This window comes from Oncorhynchus keta, chromosome 27 (assembly GCF_023373465.1).
Source record: "Oncorhynchus keta strain PuntledgeMale-10-30-2019 chromosome 27, Oket_V2, whole genome shotgun sequence".
NCBI lineage: Eukaryota > Metazoa > Chordata > Actinopteri > Salmoniformes > Salmonidae > Oncorhynchus > Oncorhynchus keta.
The window spans coordinates 9231997-9255459 of NC_068447.1; the positions used below are offsets into that span (position 1 = coordinate 9231997).

At 46.4% G+C, this 23463-nt stretch overlaps 1 protein-coding gene and 1 long non-coding RNA gene across 4 annotated transcripts in view; one reads left to right on the forward strand and one right to left on the reverse strand.

Moving 5' to 3' along the window:
• LOC118374969 (copine-5-like) overlaps positions 1-23463 on the forward strand; it is a 191494-nt gene that overhangs the window by 30744 nt on the left and 137287 nt on the right. The gene's annotated exons all lie outside the window — the stretch shown is intronic.
• Positions 1065-3803, reverse strand: LOC127912421 (uncharacterized). Its single transcript, XR_008082437.1, has 3 exons — positions 2954-3803; positions 2292-2505; positions 1065-2189 (listed from the first exon to the last, which is right to left on the reverse strand). It is a non-coding gene; the product is annotated as an uncharacterized LOC127912421 (long non-coding RNA).

Sequence of the window (23463 nt, forward strand, 5' to 3'; positions counted from 1 at the left end):
AATGTACACCACTGCTCTATAGCACTTATAAAAGCCAAAAATCTTGCTTTTGAGTCAAGAATCTCCTCCCCTCACTGTGTATGTCTGTGAAGCTTCATCTCTCTCTGTTTCTCTCTTTGTTGTTATCAGGTAACCTGTGACCCGCTAACAAGCTCAGGGTGCAGCAGACACTAAACCTATCTTTTTGAAGACATATCGGGCCTGTTATTTGGCTCAGGGCATACTGGCTTTGTGAGGCAGAGAGTCAAGCTGTGTGGAGATGATAGAGCTAAGCGTTGGTGTTGGCCCCTCATCAAATACGTTTTTTTGTCCTCCTCGTGTTGAGATAGTAGATACGGTCGGAGCTCTCCTCTCCTCACTGTCTCCCTGCATGTAATCACATTACTCCGTCTTCTGTGGGAGGAACGGTCCTGTCTGTCAGCCTTCTGTGGGAGGAGGAACGGACCTTTCTGTCAGCCTTCTGTGGGAGGAGGAACGGACCTTTCTGTCAGCCTTCTGTGGGAGGAGGAACGGACCTTTCTGTCAGCCTTCTGTGGGAGGAACGGTCCTGTCTGTCAGCCTTCTGTGGGAGGAGGAAAGGTCCTGTCTGTCAGCCTTCTGTGGGAGGAGGAACGGTCCTCTCTGTCAGCCTTCTGTGGGAGGAGGAACGGTCCTGTCTGTCAGCCTTCTGTGGGAGGAGGAACGGTCCTGTCTGTCAGCCTTCTGTGGGAGGAGGAACGGTCCTGTCTGTCAGCTTTCTGTGGGAGGAGGAACGGACCTTTCTGTCAGCCTTCTGTGGGAGGAACGGTCCTGTCTGTCAGCCTTCTGTGGGAGGAGGAACAGACCTTTCTGTCAGCCTTCTGTGGGAGGAGGAACGGTCCTGTCTGTCAGCCTTCTGTGGGAGGAGGAACGGTCCTGTCTGTCAGCCTTCTGTGGGAGGAGGAACGGACCTGTCTGTCAGCCTTCTGTGGGAGGAGGAACGGTCCTTTCTGTCAGCCTTCTGTGGGAGGAGGAACGGTCCTTTCTGTCAGCCTTCTGTGGGAGGAGGAACGGACCTGTCTGTCAGCCTTCTGTGGGAGGAGGAACGGTCCTGTCTGTCAGCCTTCTGTGGGAGGAGGAACGGACCTGTCTGTCAGCCTTCTGTGGGAGGAGGAACGGACCTTTCTGTCAGCCTTCTGTGGGAGGAGGAACGGACCTGTCTGTCAGCCTTCTGTGGGAGGAGGAACGGTCCTGTCTGTCAGCCTTCTGTGGGAGGAGGAACGGTCCTGTCTGTCAGCCTTCTGTGGGAGGAGGAACGGACCTTTCTGTCAGCCTTCTGTGGGAGGAGGAACGGTCCTGTCTGTCAGCCTTCTGTGGGAGGAGGAACGGACCTTTCTGTCAGCCTTCTGTGGGAGGAGGAACGGTCCTGTCTGTCAGCCTTCTGTGGGAGGAGGAACGGACCTTTCTGTCAGCCTTCTGTGGGAGGAGGAACGGTCCTGTCTGTCAGCCTTCTGTGGGAGGAGGAACGGTCCTGTCTGTCAGCCTTCTGTGGGAGGAGGAACGGACCTTTCTGTCAGCCTTCTGTGGGAGGAGGAACGGTCCTGTCTGTCAGCCTTCTGTGGGAGGAGGAACGGACCTTTCTGTCAGCCTTCTGTGGGAGGAGGAACGGTCCTGTCTGTCAGCCTTCTGTGGGAGGAGGAACGGACCTTTCTGTCAGCCTTCTGTGGGAGGAGGAACGGTCCTGTCTGTCAGCCTTCTGTGGGAGGAGGAACGGTCCTGTCTGTCAGCCTTCTGTGGGAGGAGGAACGGTCCTGTCTGTCAGCCTTCTGTGGGAGGAGGAACGGTCCTGTCTGTCAGCCTTCTGTGGGAGGAGGAACGGTCCTGTCTGTCAGCCTTCTGTGGGAGGAGGAACGGACCTTTCTGTCAGCCTTCTGTGGGAGGAGGAACGGTCCTGTCTGTCAGCCTTCTGTGGGAGGAGGAACGGACCTTTCTGTCAGCCTTCTGTGGGAGGAGGAACGGTCCTGTCTGTCAGCCTTCTGTGGGAGGAGGAACGGTCCTGTCTGTCAGCCTTCTGTGGGAGGAGGAACGGACCTTTCTGTCAGCCTTCTGTGGGAGGAGGAACGGACCTTTCTGTCAGCCTTCTGTGGGAGGAGGAACGGACCTTTCTGTCAGCCTTCTGTGGGAGGAGGAACGGTCCTGTCTGTCAGCCTTCTGTGGGAGGAGGAACGGACCTTTCTGTCAGCCTTCTGTGGGAGGAACGGTCCTGTCTGTCAGCCTTCTGTGGGAGGAGGAACGGACCTTTCTGTCAGCCTTCTGTGGGAGGAGGAACGGACCTTTCTGTCAGCCTTCTGTGGGAGGAGGAACGGACCTTTCTGTCAGCCTTCTGTGGGAGGAGGAACGGTCCTTTCTGTCAGCCTTCTGTGGGAGGAGGAACGGACCTTTCTGTCAGCCTTCTGTGGGAGGAGGAACGGTCCTGTCTGTCAGCCTTCTGTGGGAGGAGGAACGGACCTTTCTGTCAGCCTTCTGTGGGAGGAGGAACGGACCTTTCTGTCAGCCTTCTGTGGGAGGAGGAACGGTCCTGTCTGTCAGCCTTCTGTGGGAGGAGGAACGGACCTTTCTGTCAGCCTTCTGTGGGAGGAACGGTCCTGTCTGTCAGCCTTCTGTGGGAGGAGGAACGGTCCTTTCTGTCAGCCTTCTGTGGGAGGAGGAACGGTCCTGTCTGTCAGCCTTCTGTGGGAGGGGGAACGGTCCTGTCTGTCAGCCTTCTGTGGGAGGAGGAACGGACCTTTCTGTCAGCCTTCTGTGGGAGGAGGAACGGACCTTTCTGTCAGCCTTCTGTGGGAGGAGGAACGGTCCTTTCTGTCAGCCTTCTGTGGGAGGAGGAACGGTCCTTTCTGTCAGCCTTCTGTGGGAGGAGGAACGGACCTTTCTTTCAGCCTTCTGTGGGAGGAGGAACGGTCCTTTCTGTCAGCCTTCTGTGGGAGGAGGAACGAACCTGTCAGCCTTCTGTGGGAGGAGGAACGGACGTTTGTCAGCCTTCTGTGGAAGGAGGAACGGTCCTTTCTGTCAGCCTTCTGTGGGAAGAGGAACGGACGTTTCTGTCAGCCTTCTGTGGGAGGAGGAACGGTCCTGTCTGTCAGCCTTCATCTCACACTCCTCATTCTGTAGGATGAACTCTCCTCGCTGTCTATCGGCTGTCCCGTTGCCTCTCCATAGCCTGTCTCGTGGCCTCTACATAGCCTGTCCCATTGCCTCTCCCTAGTCTGTACCGTTGCCTCTCCATAGCCTTTCCCGTGGCCTCTCCATAGCCTGTCCCGTGGCCTCTACATAGCCTGTCCCGTGGCCTCTCCCTAGTCTGTACCGTTGCCTCTCCATAGCCTGTCCCATTGCCTCTCCATAGCCTGTCCTATTGCCTCTCCATAGCCAGTCCCGTTGCCTCTCCATAGCCTGTCCCATTGCCTCTCCATAGCCTGTCCTATTGCCTCTCCATAGCCTGTCCCATTGCCTCTCCATAGCCTGTCCTATTGCCTCTCCATAGCCAGTCCCGTTGCCTCTCCATAGCCTGTCCTATTGCCTCTCCATAGCCAGTCCCGTTGCCTCTCCATAGCCTGTCCCATTGCCTCTCCATAGCCTGTCCTATTGCCTCTCCATAGCCTGTCCCATTGCCTCTCCATAGCCTGTCCCATTGCCTCTCCATAGCCTGTCCTATTGCCTCTCCATAGCCAGTCCCGTTGCCTCTCCATAGCCTGTCCCGTTGCCTCTCCATAGCCTGTCCTATTGCCTCTCCATAGCCTGTCCTGTTGCCTCTCCATAGCCTGTCCCGTTGCCTCTCCATAGCCTGTCCCGCTGCCTCTCCATAGCCTGTCCCGCTGCCTCTCCATAGCCTGTCCTATTGCCTGTCCTATTGCCTCTCCATAGCCTGTCCTATTGCCTCTCCATAGCCTGTCCCGTTGCCTCTCCATAGCCTAGCCTGTCACGTTGCCTCTCCATAGCCTGTCCCGTTGCCTCTCCATAGCCTGTCCCGTTGCCTCTATAAAGCCTGTCCCATTGCCTCTCCATAGCCTGTCCTATTGCCTGTCCTATTGCCTCTCCATAGCCTGTCCTATTGCCTCTCCATAGCCTGTCCCGTTGCCTCTCCATAGCCTGTCACGTTGCCTCTCCATAGCCTGTCCCGTTGCCTCTCCATAGCCTGTCCCGTTGCCTCTATAAAGCCTGTCCCATTGCCTCTCCATAGCCTGTCCCGTTGCCTCTCCATAGCCTGTCCCGTTGCCTCTCCATAGCCTGTCCCGTTGCCTCTCCATAGCCTGTCCCGTTGCCTCTCCATAGCCTGTCCCGTTGCCTCTCCATAGCCTGTCCCGTTGCCTCTCCATAGCCTGTCCCGTTGCCTCTCCATAGCCTGTCCCGTTGCCTGTCCCGTTGCCTCTCCATAGCCTGTCCCGTTGCCTCTCCATAGCCTGTCCCGTTGCCTCTCCATAGCCTGTCCCGTTGCCTCTCCATAGCCTGTCCCGTTGCCTCTCCATAGCCTGTCCCATTGCCTCTCCATAGCCTGTCCCGTTGCCTCTCCATAGCCTGTCCCGTTGCCTCTCCATAGCCTGTCCCGTTGCCTCTCCATAGCCTGTCCCGTTGCCTCTCCATAGCCTGTCCCGTTGCCTCTCCATAGCCTGTCCCGTTGCCTCTCCATAGCCTGTCCCGTTGCCTCTCCATAGCCTGTCCCGTTGCCTCTCCATAGCCTGTCCTCCATTGCCTCTCCATAGCCTGTCCTGCCTCTTGCCTCTCCATAGCCTGTCCCGTTGCCTCTCCATAGCCTGTCCCGTTGCCTCTATAAAGCCTGTCCCATTGCCTCTCCACAGCCTGTCCCATTGCCTCTCCATAGCCTGTCCTATTGCCTCTCCATAGCCTGTCCCGTTGCCTCTCCATAGCCTGTCCCGCTGCCTCTCCATAGCCTGTCCCATTGCCTCTCCATAGCCTGTCCCGTTGCCTCTCCATAGCCTGTCCCGTTGCCTCTACATAGCCTGTCCCGTTGCCTCTCCATAGCCTGTCCCATTGCCTCTCCATAGCCTGTCCCGTTGCCTCTCCATAGCCTGTCCCACATCTCCCACTATTGAAGTTACGCTATAATTTAGGATGAACTGTCTTCTGTATCCATTACTGTAGGATCAAATCAAATCAAATGTATTTATATAGCCCTTCGTACATCAGCGGATATATCAAAGTGCTGTACAGAAACCCAGCCTAAAACCCAAAACAGCAAGCAATGCAGGTGTAGAAAAACTCCCTAGAAAGGCCAAAACCTAGGAAGAAACCTAGAGAGGAACCAGGCTATGTGGGGTGGCCAGTCCTCTTTTGGTTGTGCCGGGTGGAGATTATAACAGAATATGGCCAATATGTTCAAATGTTCATAAATGACCAGCATGGTCGAATAATAATAAGGCAGAACAGTTGAAACTGGAGCAGCAGCACGGTCAGGTGGACTGGGGACAGCAAGGAGTCATTATGTCAGGTAGTCCTGGGGCATGGTCCTAGGGCTCAGGTCCTCCGAGAGAGAGAGAGAAAGAAAGAGAGAAGGAGAGAATTAGAGAACGCACACTTAGATTCACACAGGACACCGAATAGGACAGGAAAAGTACTCCAGATATAACAAACTGACCCCAGCCCCCCGACACATAAACTACTGCAGCATAAATACTGGAGGCTGAGACAGGAGGGGTCAGGAGACACTGTGGCCCCATCCGAGGACACCCCCGGACAGGGCCAAATAGGAAGGATATAACCCCTCCCACTTTGCCAAAGCACAGCTCCCACACCACTAGAGGGATATCTTCAACCACCAACTTACCATCCTGAGACAAGGCTGAGTATAGCCCACAAAGATCTCCGCCATGGCACAACCCAAGGGGGGGGCGCCAACCCAGACAGGATGACCACATCAGGTGACGCACCCCTTCCAGGGACGGCATGAGAGAGCCCCAGTAAGCCAGTGACTCAGCCCCCGTAACAGGGTTAGAGGCAGAGAATCCCAGTGGAAAGAGGGGAACGGGCCAGGCAGAGACAGCAAGGGCGGTTCGTTGCTCCAGAGCCTTTCCGTTCACCTTCCCACTCCTGGGCCAGACTACACTCAATCATATGACCCACTGAAGAGATGAGTCTTCAGTAAAGACTTAAAGGTTGAGACAGAGTTTGCGTCTCTGACATGGGTAGGCAGACCGTTCCATAAAAATGGAGCTCTATATGAGAAATCCCTGCCTCCAGCTGTTTGCTTAGAAATTCCAGGGACAATTAGGAGGACTGCGTCTTGTGACCGTAGCGTACATGTAGGTACGTACGGCAGGACCAAATCAGAGAGATAGGTAGGAGCAAGCCCATCTAATGCTTTGTAGGTTAGCAGTAAAACCTTGAAATCAGCCCTTGCTTTGACAGGAAGCCAGTGTAGAGAGGCTAGCACTGGACTAATATGATCCATTTTTTTGGTTCTAGGCAGGATTCTAGCAGCCGTATTTATCACTAACTGAAGTTTATTTAGTGCTTTATCCGGGTAGCCGGAAAGTAGAGCATTGCAGTAGTCTAACCTAGAAGTGACAAAAGCATGGATTAATTTTTCTGCATCATTTTTGACAGAAAGTTTCTGATTTTTGCAATGTTACGTAGATGGAAAAAAGCTGTCCTTGAAATGGTCTTGATATGTTCTTCAAAAGAGAGATCAGGGTCCAGAGTAACACCGAGGTCCTTCACAGTTTTATTTGAGAAGACTGTACAACCATCAAGATTAATTGTCAGATTCAACAGAAGATCTCTTTGTTTCTTGGGACCTAGAACAAGCATCTCTGTTTTGTCCGAGTTTAAAAGTAGAAAGTTTGCAGCCATCCACTGGATATGAACTGTCTTCTGTATCCATTACTGTAGGATAGGAACTGTCTTCTGTATCCATTACTGTAGGATAGGAACTGTCTTCTAGATCCATTACTGTAGGAGAGGAACTGTCTTCTGTATCCATTACTATAGGAGAGGAACTGTCTTCTGTATCCATTACTGTAGGAGAGGAACTGTCTTCTGTATCCATTACTATAGGAGAGGAACTGTCTTCTGTATCCATTACTGTAGGATAGGAACTGTCTTCTGTGTCCATTACTGTAGGAGAGGAACTGTCTTCTGTATCCATTACTGTAGGAGAGGAACTGTATTCTGTATCCATTACTATAGGAGAGTAACTGTATTCTGTATCCATTACTATAGGAGAGTAACTGTCTTCTGTGTCCATTACTGTAGGAGAGTAACTGTCTTCTGTATCTATTACTGTAGGAGACGAACTGTATTCTGTATCCATTACTATAGGAGAGGAACTGTATTCTGTATCCATTACTGTAGGAGAGTAACTGTCTTATGTATCCATTACTATAGGAGAGTAACTGTCTTCTGTGTCCATTACTGTAGGAGACGAACTGTCTTCTGTATCCATTACTGTAGGAGAGGAACTGTATTCTGTATCCATTACTATAGGAGAGGAACTGTATTCTGTATCCATTACTGTAGGAGAGTAACTGTCTTATGTATCCATTACTATAGGAGAGTAACTGTCTTATATATCCATTACTGTAGGAGAGGAACTGTCATCTGTATCCATTACTGTAGGAGAGGAACTGTCTTCTGTATCCATTACTGTAGGATAGGAACTGTCTTCTGTATCCATTACTGTAGGATAGGAACTGTCTTCTGTATCCATTACTATAGGAGAGGAACTGTCTTCTGTATCCATTACTGTAGGAGAGGAACTGTCTTCTGTGTCCATTACTGTAGGATAGGAACTGTCTTCTGTATCCATTACTATAGGAGAGTAACTGTCTTATGTATCCATTACTGTAGGAGAGGAACTGTCTTCTGTATCCATTACTGTAGGAGAGGAACTGTCTTCTGTGTCCATTACTGTAGGATACTGTGGGGGACCTGTCATGTCTATATTCTACTGTAGGAGAGGAACTGTCATATCTATATAATACTGTGGAAGGACCTGTCATGTCTATACACTACTGTGGGGGGACCTGTCATGTCTAGACACTACTGTGGGGGGACCTGTCATGTCTAGACACTACTGTGGGGGGACCTGTCATGTCTATATACTACTGTGGGGGGACCTGTCGTGTCTATATACTACTGTGGGGGGACCTGTCATGTCTAGACACTACTGTGGGGGCACCTGTTATGTCTAGACACTACTGTGGGGGGACCAGTCATGTCTATATACTACTGTGGGGGGACCTGTCATGTCTAGACACTACTGTGGGGGCACCTGTCATGTCTAGACACTACTGTGGGGGGACCAGTCATGTCTATATACTACTGTGGAAGGACCTGTCATGTCTATACACTACTGTGGGGGGACCTGTCATGTCTAGACACTACTGTGGGGGGACCTGTCATGTCTATATACTACTGTGGAACTCTCCTATCTATCAACTGACTGCCTTCCATACTACTGCTCCATCTAGTACCTCCATACTACTCCTCCATCTAGTACCTCCATACTACTGCTCCATCTAGTACCTCCATACTACTCCTCCATCTAGTACCTACATACTACTGCTCCATCTAGTACCTCCATACTACTGCTCCATCTAGTACTTCTGTTCTACTGCTCCGTCTAGTACCTCCATACTACTGCTCCATCTAGTACCTCCATACTACTGCTCCATCTAGTACTTCTGTTCTACTGCTCCGTCTAGTACCTCCATACTACTGCTCCATCTAGTACTTCTGTTCTACTGCTCCGTCTAGTACCTCCATACTACTCCTCCATCTAGTACCTACATACTACTCCTCCATCTAGTACCTCCATACTACTGCTGCTCCATCTAGTACCTCCATACTGCTGCTCCATCAAGTCCCTCCATACTGCTGCTCCATCTAGTACTTCTGTTCTACTGCTCCATCTAGTACTTCTCTTCTACTGCTCCACCTAGTACTTCTGTTCTACTGCTCCATCTAGTACTTCTGTTCTACTGCTCCATCTAGTACCTCCATACTACTCCTCTATCTCGTACCTCCATACTACTCATCTCTATCTAGTACCTCCATACTACTGCTCCATCTAGTACCTCCATACTACTGCTCCATCTAGTACCTCCATACTGCTGCTCCATCTATTACCTCCATACTACTGCTCCATCTAGTACCTACATACTACTGCTCCATCTAGTACCTACATACTACTGCTCCATCTAGTACTTCTGTTCTACTTCTTCATCTAGTACCTCCATACTACTGCTCCATCTAGTACCTACATACTACTCCTCCATCTAGTACCTACATACTACTCCATCTATTACCTCCATACTAGTGCTCCATCTAGTACCTACATACTACTGCTCCATCTATTACCTCCATACTACTGCTCCATCTATTACCTCCATACTACTGCTCCATCTAGTACCTACATACTACTGACTGCTCCATCTAGTACCTACATACTACTGACTGCTCCATCTAGTACCTCCATACTACTGCTCCATCTATTACCTCCATACTACTGCTCCATCTATTACCTCCATACTACTGCTCCATCTATTACCTCCATACTACTGCTCCATCTAGTACCTACATACTACTCCTCCATCTAGTTCCTCCATACTGCTGCTCCATCTAGTACCTCCATACTACTGCTCCATCTATTACCTCCATACTACTGCTCCATCTATTACCTCCATACTACTGCTCCATCTATTACCTCCATACTACTGCTCCATCTATTACCTCCATACTACTGCTCCATCTAGTACCTACATACTCCTCCTCCATCTAGTTCCTCCATACTGCTGCTCCATCTAGTACCTCCATACTTCTGTTCAGTCTAGTACCTACATACTACTGCTCCATCTAGTACCTCCATACTACTCCTCCATCTAGTACCTCCGTACTCCTGCTCAATCTAGTACCTCTGTAATACTGCTCAGTCTAGTACCTTCATTGTACTGCTCCATCTATTACCTCCATACTGCTGCTCAATCTAGTACCTCTGTACTACTGCTCCGTCTAGTACCTCCATACTACTGCTCCATCTAGTACCTCCATCTAGTTCCTCCATACTACTGGTCCATCCAGTACCTCCATAGTAATTACCTTGAAGGATGAGGAATGCAATATGTAGACACTATTGTTGTTCGTTCTCTGAATAAAGGGAAGTGCTATCTACAGTACACTAAGCTAGTTTTTATTGCAGTAAATTGTCTTTCGGGGTTCATGCCAGACAGTGCCTCTGTCTCATCTCTTGGTCTCCAGTTTGTTGTCCAGTAGGTTGGGCTATATTTATCAATCACCTACATTTGTACCGAGATTAGATTACCTTCCAGACCCCAAGATGGATGTGCAGAATACTTGCGTTAATAAATAATATATGAGACAATTGTAATGTATAATTACCCCATTAACTATTCCATATCATCTAGTGAGCTGACAGTTATAATGCATGTTGGTGTAACGTTTTAATAAGTATTATTAACTGGGTTGGTTTGAGCGAATGGCTGAACAGCCCTTCGTTGTGTTATATTGGCTATATACCACACCACCTCGTAAGCCTTAGTGCTTAATTATTAACTGGGTTGGTTTGAGCGAATGGCTGTATACAGAACAGCCCTTCGTTGTGTTATATTGGCTATATACCACACCACCTCGTAAGCCTTAGTGCTTAATTATAAACTGGGTGGTTTGAGCTAATGGCCGTATACAGAACAGCCCTTAGCCGTGTTTTATTGACTGTATACCAAACGGCCTCAGGCCTTATTGCTTAACTATAATGCATGTTGATGTAGCGGTTTAATAAGTATTATATTGCTTATGCAGTATTCCTGGTACACACTCCCTGTGGTTCCCCGTGGTTCAGACACACATGACCATAACCCTCCTAGAACCAGGCTTTACACCACATTACCTTACCCCTCCTAGAACCCGACTTTACATCACATTACCTTACCCCTCCTAGAACCAGGCTTTACATCACATTACCTTACCCCTCCTAGAACCAGACTTTACATCACATTACCATACCCCTCCTAGAACCAGACTTTACATCACATTACCATACCCCTCCTAGAACCAGACTTTACATCACATTACCATACCCCTCCTAGAACCAGGCTTTACATCACATTACCATACCCCTCCTAGAACCAGACTTTACATCACATTACCTTACCCCTCCTCGAACCAGGCTTTACATCACATTACCTTACCCCTCCTAGAACCAGGCTTTACATCACATTACCTTACCCCTCCTAGAACCAGACTTTACATCACATTACCATACCCCTCCTAGAACCAGACTTTACATCACATTACCATACCCCTCCTAGAACCAGGCTTTACATCACATTACCATACCCCTCCTAGAACCAGACTTTACATCACATTACCTTACCCCTCCTAGAACCAGGCTTTACATCATTACGTTACCCCTCCTAGAACCAGGCTTTACCCCACATTACCTTACCTCTCCTCGAACCAGGTTTTACATCACATTACCTTACCCCTCCTAGAACCAGGCTTTACACCACATTAACTTACCCCTCCTAGAACCAGGCTTTACACCACATTACCTTACCCCTCCTAGAACCAGACTTTACATCACATTACCTTACCCCTCCTAGAACCAGGCTTTACATCATTACGTTACCCCTCCTAGAACCAGGCTTTACACCACATTACCCCTCCTAGAACCAGGCTTTACACCACATTACCCCTCCTAGAACCAGGCTTTACACCACATTACCCCTCCTAGAACCAGGCTTTACATCATTACGTTACCCTTCCTAGAACCAGGCTTTACATCATTACGTTACCCCTTCTAGAACCAGGCTTTACATCACATTACCTTACCTCTCCTAGAACCAGGCTTGACACCACATTACCTTACCCCTCCTAGAACCAGGCTTTACATCACATTACCTTACCCCTCCTAGAACCAGGCTTTACATCACATTACCTTACCCCTCCTAGAACCAGGCTTTACACCACATTACCTTTCCCCTCCTAGAACCAGACTTTACATCACATTACCTTACCCCTCCTAGAACCAGACTTTACATCACATTACGTTACCCCTCCTAGAACCAGGCTTTACATCATTAACTTACCTCTCCTAGAACCAGGCTTTACATCACATTACCTTACCCCTCCTAGAACCAGGCTTTACACCACATTACGTTACCCCTCCTAGAACCAGGCGTTACACCACATTATCTTACCCCTCCTAGAACCAGGCTTTACACCGCATTACCGTACCCCTCCTAGAACCAGACTTTACATCACATTACCCCTCCTAGAACCAGGCTTTACACCACATTATCTTACCTCTCCTAGAACCAGGCTTTACATCATTACGTTACCCCTCCTAGAACCAGGCTTTACATCATTAACTTACCTCTCCTAGAACCAGGCTATACACTGCATTACCGTACCCCTCCTACAACCAGGCTTTACACCACATTACCTTACCTCTCCTAGAACCAGGCTTTACATCATTAACTTACCTCTCCTAGAACCAGGCTTTACACCGCATTACCGTACCCCTCCTACAACCAGGCTTTACACCACATTACCTTACCCCTCCTAGAACCAGGCTTTACATCATTAACTTACCTCTCCTAGAACCAGGCTTTACACCACATTACCCCTCCTAGAACCAGGCTTTACACCACATTACCCCTCCTAGAACCAGGCATTACACCACATTACCCCTCCTAGAACCAGGCATTACACCACATTACCCCTCCTAGAACCAGGCTTTACACCACAGTACCCCTCCTAGAACCAGGCTTTACACCACAGTACCCCTCCTAGAACCAGGCTTTACACCACAGTACCCCTCCTAGAACCAGGCTTTACACCACAGTACCCCTCCTAGAACCAGGCTTTACACCACAGTACCCCTCCTAGAACCAGGCTTTACACCACATTACCCCTCCTAGAACCAGGCTTTACACCACATTACCCCTCCTAGAACCAGGCTTTACACCACATTACTCCTCCTAGAACCAGGCTTTACACCACATTACGTTACCCCTCCTAGAACCAGGCTTTACACCACATTACGTTACCCCTCCTAGAACCAGGCTTTACACCACATTACGTTACCCCTCCTAGAACCAGGCTTTACACCACATTACGTTACCCCTCCTAGAACCAGGCTTTACACCACATTACGTTACCCCTCCTAGAACCAGGCTTTACACCACATTACAGTACCCCTCCTAGAACCAGGCTTTACATCACATTACAGTACCCCTCCTAGAACCAGGCTTTACATCACATTACCCCTCCTAGAACCAGGCTTTACACCACATTACCCCTCCTAGAACCAGGCTTTACACCACATTACCCTCCTAGAACCAGGCTTTACATCACATTACAGTACCCCTCCTAGAACCAGGCTTTACACCACATTACCCCTCCTAGAACCAGGCTTTACACCACATTACCCCTCCTAGAACCAGGCTTTACACCACATTACCCCTCCTAGAACCAGGCTTTACACCACATTACTCCTCCTAGAACCAGGCTTTACACCACATTACCCCTCCTAGAACCAGGCTTTACACCACATTACGTTACCTCTCCTAGAACCAGGCTTTACACCACATTACGTTACCCCTCCTAGAACCAGGCTTTACATCACATTACAGTACCCCTCCTAGAACCAGGCTTTACACCACATTACCCCTCCTAGAACCAGGCTTTACACCACATTACCCCTCCTAGAACCAGGCTTTACACCACATTATCCTCCCTAGAACCAGGCTTTACACCACATTACCCCTCCTAGAACCAGGCTTTACACCACATTACCCCTCCTAGAACCAGGCTTTACACCACATTACTCCTCCTAGAACCAGGCTTTACACCACATTACCCCTCCTAGAACCAGGCTTTACACCACATTACGTTACCTCTCCTAGAACCAGGCTTTACACCACATTACGTTACCCCTCCTAGAACCAGGCTTTACATCACATTACAGTACCCCTCCTAGAACCAGGCTTTACACCACATTACCCCTCCTAGAACCAGGCTTTACACCACATTATCCTCCCTAGAACCAGGCTTTACACCACATTACCCCTCCTAGAACCAGGCTTTACACCACATTACTCTAATATTATTCCAATTTGGATTCTTTCTCCCACATCTCCAAATCTCACCCCACAATGTATTGTTGTTAAAGTTAGAGAGAAGGAAGTGGAGGCTGTACACTGCAAGAGCCCTGTATCTGACAACTCATCCCACGATGTATTCTAGTTTGAGAGAAGGAGGTGGAGGCTGTACACAGCAAGAGCCCTGTATCTGACATCTCATCCCACAATGTATTCTAGTTAGAGAAGGCAGCATAGGGGAGCTAAATAAGACGTCTTTGCCCTAGAATGTATTATTGTTCAAGTTAGAGTAGAGTCTTCTCACAGCTGCTATAGCCTACAGCAACCTGAACTCAGGGGTCAACATAACATAGTAATAGTCAATTTGTCTCCCTCCATTTAGTATGATATGTAGCGTTTTGGCATGCTATGTATTCATTTATGGACACATTCATATATGTTAAGAATTACAAAATGTTACGAATTTGCAATATTTTTGATATGTTACGAATTCAACTTTGGTGTGGCTGACATTAGCTAGGCTAGGGGTAGGGTTAGAGGTTCAGGTTAAGTTTAGGTCTAGTGTTAGTGGCTAAAGTTAAGTAGTTGTGTCACGGCTGTTGAAGGAGGAGGACCAAGGTGCGGCGTGGTGAGCGTACATATTCTTTCATTTATATGACGCAGACAAAAACAATAAACACTACAAAACCAAACCTTGAAGCTAAAGGCTATGTGCCCTTTCCATGTTTACGGCAGGGAGCACGTACCTGGGGTCAATTAAATTGATAAGCCTCTTGAAACCTTCCTTTTTGACTGTGCTAATTGGTAGCATGTCCTTAGCAATGCAATGCGTAATAGCATTTGTGATGTCTTTGTCTTTTTGATGCACCATCCCTAGATTGGCTGGTGCTTGATGGGCGTTTCATCAATACCGTGGCGCAAACTCAAATTTCCTGCATGTTCCAAAGAGTGATTTTGCTTCAAATGTTGAAAAAGGTTTGTCGTATTAACAGACTTCGTATCCACCTGTCTACGGCACAATTTGCACCGAACATTGCTCTGCTCTTTGTCGGACTTCAAAAAGCCAAACCACTTCCAAATGACTGAAACAGTTGAACCCTTTTTATCAATCATTTATTCGTTGGAAGCTTCTCCTTCTCCATGGCTATCACTGCCACTGTTTTCGCCTACATCACTCATTTTCCCTGGTTAATAGTGGCGACTCCATCACTCATTTTCCGTGGTTAATAGTGGCGACTCCATCACTCATTTTCCGTGGTTAATAGTGGCTACTCCATCACTCATTTTCCGTGGTTAATAGTGGCGACTCCATCACTCATTTTCCGTGGTTAATAGTGGCGACTCCATCACTCGAGGTGCTAAGTGGTTTTTAGTGGGCGTGTACCTCTCCACCTGCATATTGTTACTTCTACTTCTGCACGTTCCTGCTGCGTCAGAGGTGAAATAGACTGCTGTAACTAATTATTCTATATCTATATATATATATAGACATTATCGAACATTAATCTAAATGTTTTTGTATTATTATTGAGGGAAGTAATTACCTCGATAATTATTTATATAGATTTATCGCCCAGCCCTAACCAATACTTTACATGTTGCATTTATATTTTTGTTCAGTATATTTTAGTTAGAGAGAAGGCATTGGAGGCTGAATTCGACATCTCCACCAACAATGCTTTCTTGTTATAAGGTTAAAGAGAAGGCTGACATACGTTTCGTGCACGAGCTTTGCAAAATAAATATACATGTACATGTACATTCAATCATTGCACCCACACTGCTCGCGAGTGTCTATATTTGTGATGTTCAACGCGCTGCAAGTCAGTCCTCTCCCATCTTCTCATTGGTTTTTAGGAGCATATACCCACATGGGTGATTTAAAGATGAACTTAGGTCCACACTCCTGTCGGTTGTAGTAATGAGGTAAAGTTGGTTGCCAACCAGCATATGTCCAAAGAAGAAACAGAAGCCTGAAGGAAGGAGGAGAGATGATGAGAAACAGATTTGGTTTAATCGTTTTATCTGTGGATTAATTATCGGAGTAGAGGACCTTGTGCATTTCAGGTAAAATAACAACCCAATGTTTATATCCCAGGACGAACTAGCTAGCAACAGCAAGCTAGCTAGCTAAATTGCCATAAATGTTTCATGCTTTCGACCTGTCCCCAAATTAATATAATTCAATATAGTTCAGAGTTTGTTTTGATATTTCAACCTGCGCGTCCTGATCGCTTCTGGTGTGGGTGAACAAAATCAATGTGTTCGCGATGGAGCAAACGGGCACATGCACGTGTCTGGTTGGCTCAGCATGTGAGGCTCGTCTCACAATTTATGCTAGTTCAGGTGAGAGTTATAGGCTGCACAGCCGGGGAGAGGTGACATCCACATACCAGGGTTTGTCTGTCTGGGGTTGACAGGGAATGGTACAGTCTTACCTGTCTGGCCCTGGCTCCCGTCTAAGCTTCAGACCCCCACTGTGCAGAGCCAGAGGGCATTTCCAGGTAAGGCTGTTATTTCCTCACATAGCACTGGCTCTGGCCCTTATCTATTTAAATTGCCTTGGAGAAAGCTGAGTCTTCACTCTGCAGCGGAATCTTTTTGCCTTTTGTAAAGTTAGGCCTCTTGGCTCAGGCTGATGTAAGTTTGCTTCTGGATTTCTGCCACCACCACTTCCTCTACTTCCAGCCTGTCCTCTCCTGACTGTGAGATATGTATTTTTCTCAGCTCTTTGATCTGAAGAGATCTCAACTTGTCCTGAATCTACCGTTATGGCTGGATTCAATCCCTATCATGGGAACTATTGCAGAAAACATTGGTGTTCAAATGTAAAGGTAATTTCTGTTTACCTTGAAGGCAATCTCTGCGAACGAGGGAACATTGCCTTTAAATTTCAATAAAGCTATGACACGGATCTTTGGCAATACTTGTGTGATAATGATTGAATCCTGCCCTTAGCTCAGAGACTGACAGAATGAAAGAGAGAGAGAGCAAGAGAGAGAGTGAGATTTCCAATTGGCTATACTAAAACTCTTTAACATCATCCTTAGCTCTGGCATCTTCCCCATTATTTGGATTCAAGGACTGATCAGCCCAATCTACAAAAGTGGAGACAAATTTGACCCTAATAACTACCGAGGGATATGCGTCAACAGCAACCTTGGGAAAATGATATGCGTTATCATTAACAGCAGACTCATACATTTCCCCAGTGAAAGCAAAGTACTGAGCAAATTTGATTTTTACCCAATTATCGTGTGACAGACCACGTATTCACCCTGCACACCCTAATCGACAAACAAACAAATCAAAACAAAGGCACAGTCTTCTCATGCTTTTGTTGATTTAAAAAAAGCCTTCGACTCAATCTGGCATGAGGGTCTGCTATACAAACTGATGCAAAGTGGTGTTGGGGGAAAAACATACGACATTATAAAATCCATGTACACAAACAAGTGTGCGTTTAAAATTGGCAAAAAAAATTAAGCCCCGCCCTCTTCAACATGTATATCAACTAATTGGCGAGGGCACTAGGACAGTCTGCAGCAACCGGCCTCACCTTACTAGAATCTGAAGTCAAATGTCTTCTGTTTGCTGATGATCTGGTGCTTCTGTCACCAACCAAGGAGGGCCTACAGCTGCACCTAGATCTTCTGCACCGATTCTGCCAGACCTGGGCCCTGACAATAAATCGCAGTAAGACCAAAATAATGGTGTTCCAAAAAAGGTCCAGTCGCCAGGACCACAAATACAAATTCCATCTAGACATTGTTGCCCAAGAGCACACAAAAAACTATACATATACTGTACATATAACTACAAACACTTTTTATATATTTTTTTTATTTCACCTTTGTTTAACCAGGTAGGCCAGTTGAGAACAAACTCTCATTTACAACTGCGATCTGCCCAAGATAAAGCAAAGCAGTGCGACACAAACAACAACACAGAGTTACACATGGAATAAACAAACGTACAGTCAATAACACAATAGGAAAAAATCTATATACAGTCTGTGCAAATGAGGTAAGATTAGGGAAGTAAGGCAATAAATAGGCCGTAGTGGTGAAGTAATTACAATTTAGCAATTAAACACTGGAGTGGTAGATCTTCAGAAGATTAATGTACAAGTAGAGACACTGGGGTGCAAAGGAGCAAAAAAACAAAAGCAATATGGGGATGAGGTAGTTGGATAGGCTATTTACAGATGGGCTATGTACAGGTGCAGTGATCTGTGAGCTGCTCTGACAGCTGATGCTTAAAGTTAGTGAGGGAGATATGAGTCTCTAGCTTCAGTGATTTTTGCAATTCCTTCCAGTAATTGGCAGCAGAGAACTGGAAAGAAAGGTGGCCAAATGAGGAATAGGCTTTGGGGGTGAAAGATTAGTGGAATCTGTGTGGGTAGCTGGACAGGTAGGATGACTGACAGTGAAGGTGAACAGGTGGTCACGTGTCAGGTGACAGAGGAATGGATGAGACTGAGGCAGGACTTCCTTTAACCATAAAGTGGTATATTTACTGAGTAGTCTGGGCTGCATCACAAAGGAAACAAATAACATGTATCCGATCAAATTCCTCATCCCAAAGATATCATATTATAACTATCATTCTCAATTAACATAATTAGGGAAGTCAACAATCCAGTTCATTAAGAAGTCAATAGTAATCATCCGTGAGCCATTTAGGCTCGTAACTATTTATCATAAATCATGAAAGAATACAAACAGTGAATGGTTATTCAATCTATAATCCCCATTAGTTTGGTATTAAAGTCGATCAGTTAGCAAACAATGACGTTTCTCATTTCACCCTTTCAATTGTCTTCATGTGTACATATAATTAATTTCATTACATATTAACCATATCGATTGCATAATTGGCCTATGAGGATCCGTAGGGCCGTGATCATTGACAATTCACATTACACAATATGTTTGAAGCGTGCGCTCCAAGCCGCGCTCCGCGGTGATAACTATAAACAATAACTGATGGTCCACTCCCCCGATCGCCACAGATAGTTCAGATGAAAGGTAAGAGAGTCGATGGACTTACGTGGATTCATGGACGCACAGAATGTCTGGATCAGACGGAGTTAAGCAAGAGAAAGCAGCGAGATCAGGCGATGGCAATTTCCTCCTTTTATGGAGTTGAGATCTGTCGGATATTTCCACCTGACCTAATTAAAGCGCCCCTGGCCCAGCTAAGTAAGTAGCAATGAATTAAAGGATTATTCCACCAACTCCATGGGCCTTTTCTACAGGGGGTGACCTGTGAAATATACCTGCTGGAGTGAGTGCTACAGGTGGGTGCTGCTATGGTGACCAGTGAGCTGAGATAAGGCTGGACTTTACCAAGCAAAGACTTATAGATGACCTGGAGCCAGTGGGTTTGGTAGACGAATATGAAGCTGGCGCCAGCCAACGAGAGCATACAGGTCGCAGTGGTGGGTAGTATATGGGGCTTTTGTGACAAAACGGATGGCACTGTGATAGACTGAATCCAATTTTCTGCGTAGTGTTGGAGGCTATTTTATAGATGACATCGCCAAAGTCAAGGATCGGTAGGATAGTCAGTTTTTCGAGGGTATGTTTGGCAGCATGAGTGAAGGATGCTTTGTTACGAAATAGGAAGCCGATTCTAGATTTAATTTTGGATTGGAGATGCTTCATGTGAGTCTGGAAGGAGAGTTTACAGTCTAACCAGACACCTAGGTATTTGTAATTGTCCACATATTCTAAGTCAGAACCGTCCAGACTAGCGTTGCTGGTCGGGCGGACAGGTGCAGGCAGCGATCGGTTGAAGAGCATGCATTTAGTTTTACTTGCATTTAAGAGCAGTTGGAGGCCACGGAAGGAGAGTTGTAAGGCATTGAAGCTAGTCTGGATGTTAGTCCAAAGAAGGGCCAGAAGTATACAAAATGGTGTTGTCTGCGTAGAGGTGGATCAGAGAATCACCAGCAGCAAGAGCGACATCATTGATGTATAAAGAGAAAAGAGTCGGCCTGAGAATTGAACCCTGTGGTACCCCCATAGAGACTGCCAGATGTCCGGACAATGGGCCCTCCAATATGACACACTGAACTCTGTCTGAAAAATAGTTGGTGAACCAGGCGAGGCAGTCATTTGAGATACCAAGGCTGTTGAGACTGCCGATAAGAATGTGGTGATTGACAAAGTCGAAAGCCTTGGCCTAAACATCAGCGCCACAGGTAACTTCCACAAGGCTGTAAACTATCTGAGAGACAAGGCAAGAAGGGCATTCTATGCCATCAAAAGGAACATAAAATTCAACATACCAATTAGGATCTGGCAAAAAATACTTGAATCGATTATAGAACCAATTGCCCTTTATGGTTGTTAGGTCTGGGGTCCGCTCACCAACCGAGAATTCACAAAATGGGACAAACACCAAATTGAGACTCTGCGTGCAGAATTCTGCAAGAAAATATCCTCTGTGTACAACGTAAAACACCAAATAATGGATGCAGAGCAGAATTAGGCCAATACCCGCTAATGATCAAAATCCAGAAAAGAGCCGTTAAATTCTACAACCACATAAAAGGAAGCAATTCCCAAACCTTCCATAACAAACAGAGGGAGAGAGAGAAACAGTGATAGAGAGAGAGAGAGAGATGGAGAGAGAAACAGAGAGAGAGAAAGAGAAACAGTGAGAGAGAGAAACAGTGATAGAGAGAGAAACAGAAACAGTGATAGAGAGAGAGAAACAGTGATAGATAGAGAAACAGAAACAGTGATAGAGAGAGAAACAGTGATAGATAGAGAGAGAGAAACAGTGATAGAGAGAGAGAAACAGTGAGAGAGACAGAAAGAGAGGGAGAGAGAGAATATTATGAAGAAAAAAAGGGTTTAAGAACACTACTTGCCTCATGCCATTTTTAAATTGCAACAATTCTAACCTATTTAAATGTGTAGCTGTCTTTTCCACAACTGTATTATGTATCAAAACACAGACCTGTGTAGCATGGTCTTCCCTGTAGCAGTGTGATGTCAAAACACAGACCTGTGTAGCATGGTCTTCCCTGTAGCAGTGTGATGTCAAAACACAGACCTGTGTGACATGATTTTCCCTGTAGCAGTGTAATTCGGCAGTGTCATCTACACGTTACAGTTTTTTACAATCCCTTTGGCACTAATTTCAGAACCTTGTGGTCATTTTTCAAAACTCTAGACACATTACTCAAAACGGTCATCACTTTTAACACAGGCTGTCCAATGTTCAAAACATTGCATAGTGCATTCATATCTTTAAAGAAACCTTGCACTTGCAGTCATTGGTTCAAATAACTAATTTATCATGAAATACCATAGAAACATTCATTTAGATCTCCCACACACAAGACACCAATAGTTTCACTGTGTAGTTGTTTGTACAATCATTAAATATTGTAGTACAAAATATGTGATAGATGTTTTGTTTATGGTACTACACGTAAATACATCACTGTAAAAGGACTAGTAGAGAGAATACTACAGACACAGTGGAATCATTGAACAAAATATGACATTTATTGATGAAATACAATAAAATCACTCATTGGTTTCTTTGAATCAAAGCAAAAATAATTAGCTACAAAGAAAATACAAATACAGTAAAACATCAACTGCGCTGTTCCTCACCTGGCTTACTGTAAATCATCACTGCAGTGTTCCTCAGCTGGCTTACTGTAAAACATCACTGCAGTGTTCCTCACCTGGCTTACTGTAAAACATCACTGCAGTGTTCCTCACCTGGCTTACTGTAAAACATCACTGCAGTGTTCCTCAGCTGGCTTACTGTAAAACATCACTGCAGTGTTCCTCACCTGGCTTACTGTAAAACATCACTGCAGTGTTCCTCAGCTGGCTTACTGTAAAACATCACTGCAGTGTTCCTCACCTGGCTTACTGTAAAACATCACTGCAGTGTTCCTCACCTGGCTTACTGTAAAACATCACTGCAGTGTTCCTCACCTGGCTTACTGTAAAACATCACTGCAGTGTTCCTCAGCTGGCTTACTGTAAAACATCACTGCAGTGTTCCTCACCTGGCTTACTGTAAAACATCACTGCAGTGTTCCTCACCTGGCTTACTGTAAAACATCACTGCAGTGTTCCTCACCTGGCTTACTGTAAAACATCACTGCAGTGTTCCTCACCTGGCTTACTGTAAAACATCACTGCAGTGTTCCTCAGCTGGCCTACTGTAAAAAGCATAACAAAGGATTGATTACTGTACATCTATATTTCCATCAACCCTGTCTTGTGGATTTGGCCACAGGTTCTCATCCACATCACAATGGATGTTTTCATTAGCCAAACATCGTGGGAAGAATCTTCTGGTGAATCCAGGCATGACACTGGTCTGCCGTGAGGTCATTGCATGTGTCATCCGTGGCCTGGAGAAGGGCGGCTTGTTCGTGAGGGCGCCTACCATATACTTTCCACCCCCATGTGGAGAAAAATTATTCGTTTGGATTTTTAGGAAAGGAGATTATGGGGGTGAGTACAGGGTGGTAAATTGTGGATGGGCCTGAAACCAGGCTTGCACCATTTGAGCATGGTGGAACCTGACATTATCCCACACAATGACTTAGGTCACGCCATCAGCTATACAGACCTGATTTAGCTCATCAAGGATGGTTACATTCGAACAGCGAATCATGTGGCTGCCTGCAACTCAATATATAGAGTATATAGAGTAGAGAGCTTTAAGCAACTTTGACCGTGGTATGATTGTTGATGCCACACATGGTGATTCCAGCATCTCAGAAACAGCTGCCCTCCTGGGATTTTTACGCACTAAAATCTCCAGAGTTTACAGAGAACGGTGCGATAAACAAAACACATTCAGTGAGCGGCAGTTCTGTGGGCCGTTCATTAACACCTTGTTAATGAGAGAGGTCAGAGGAGAATGTCCAGACTCATTCAAGCTAACAGAAAGGCCACAAACGCTCAAATAACAGCTGTTTAAACAGTGGTGTGCAGAAGGGCATCTCTTAACGTACAACACCGTGAATAATTCAGGCTGTTGTGGAGGCAAAAGGGTGTCCTACCCAGTACTAGATAGGTGTACCTAATAAAGTGGCCGGTGAGTATAAAGTAAAAAGTGGTACATGGGACCATAGAAACAGTGTCTGATAAAGAATGATGATGAAATATTACATCCATAGATAATGTCGTCCAATTGGTGATCCACAGTAATTGGTGTCAATGGATCTCGTTATCCTGAAACCTTCATGATCTAAACATGGAATATTGTTCGTCAGTTTCCATAAAACTATGCATTAAGAGTAACGCAACAGTTACTTATCATTTTGAGCAGTTGTATCAATTGATAGTTAGATCATTGTAATGAAATGAATAGACAGTCATCT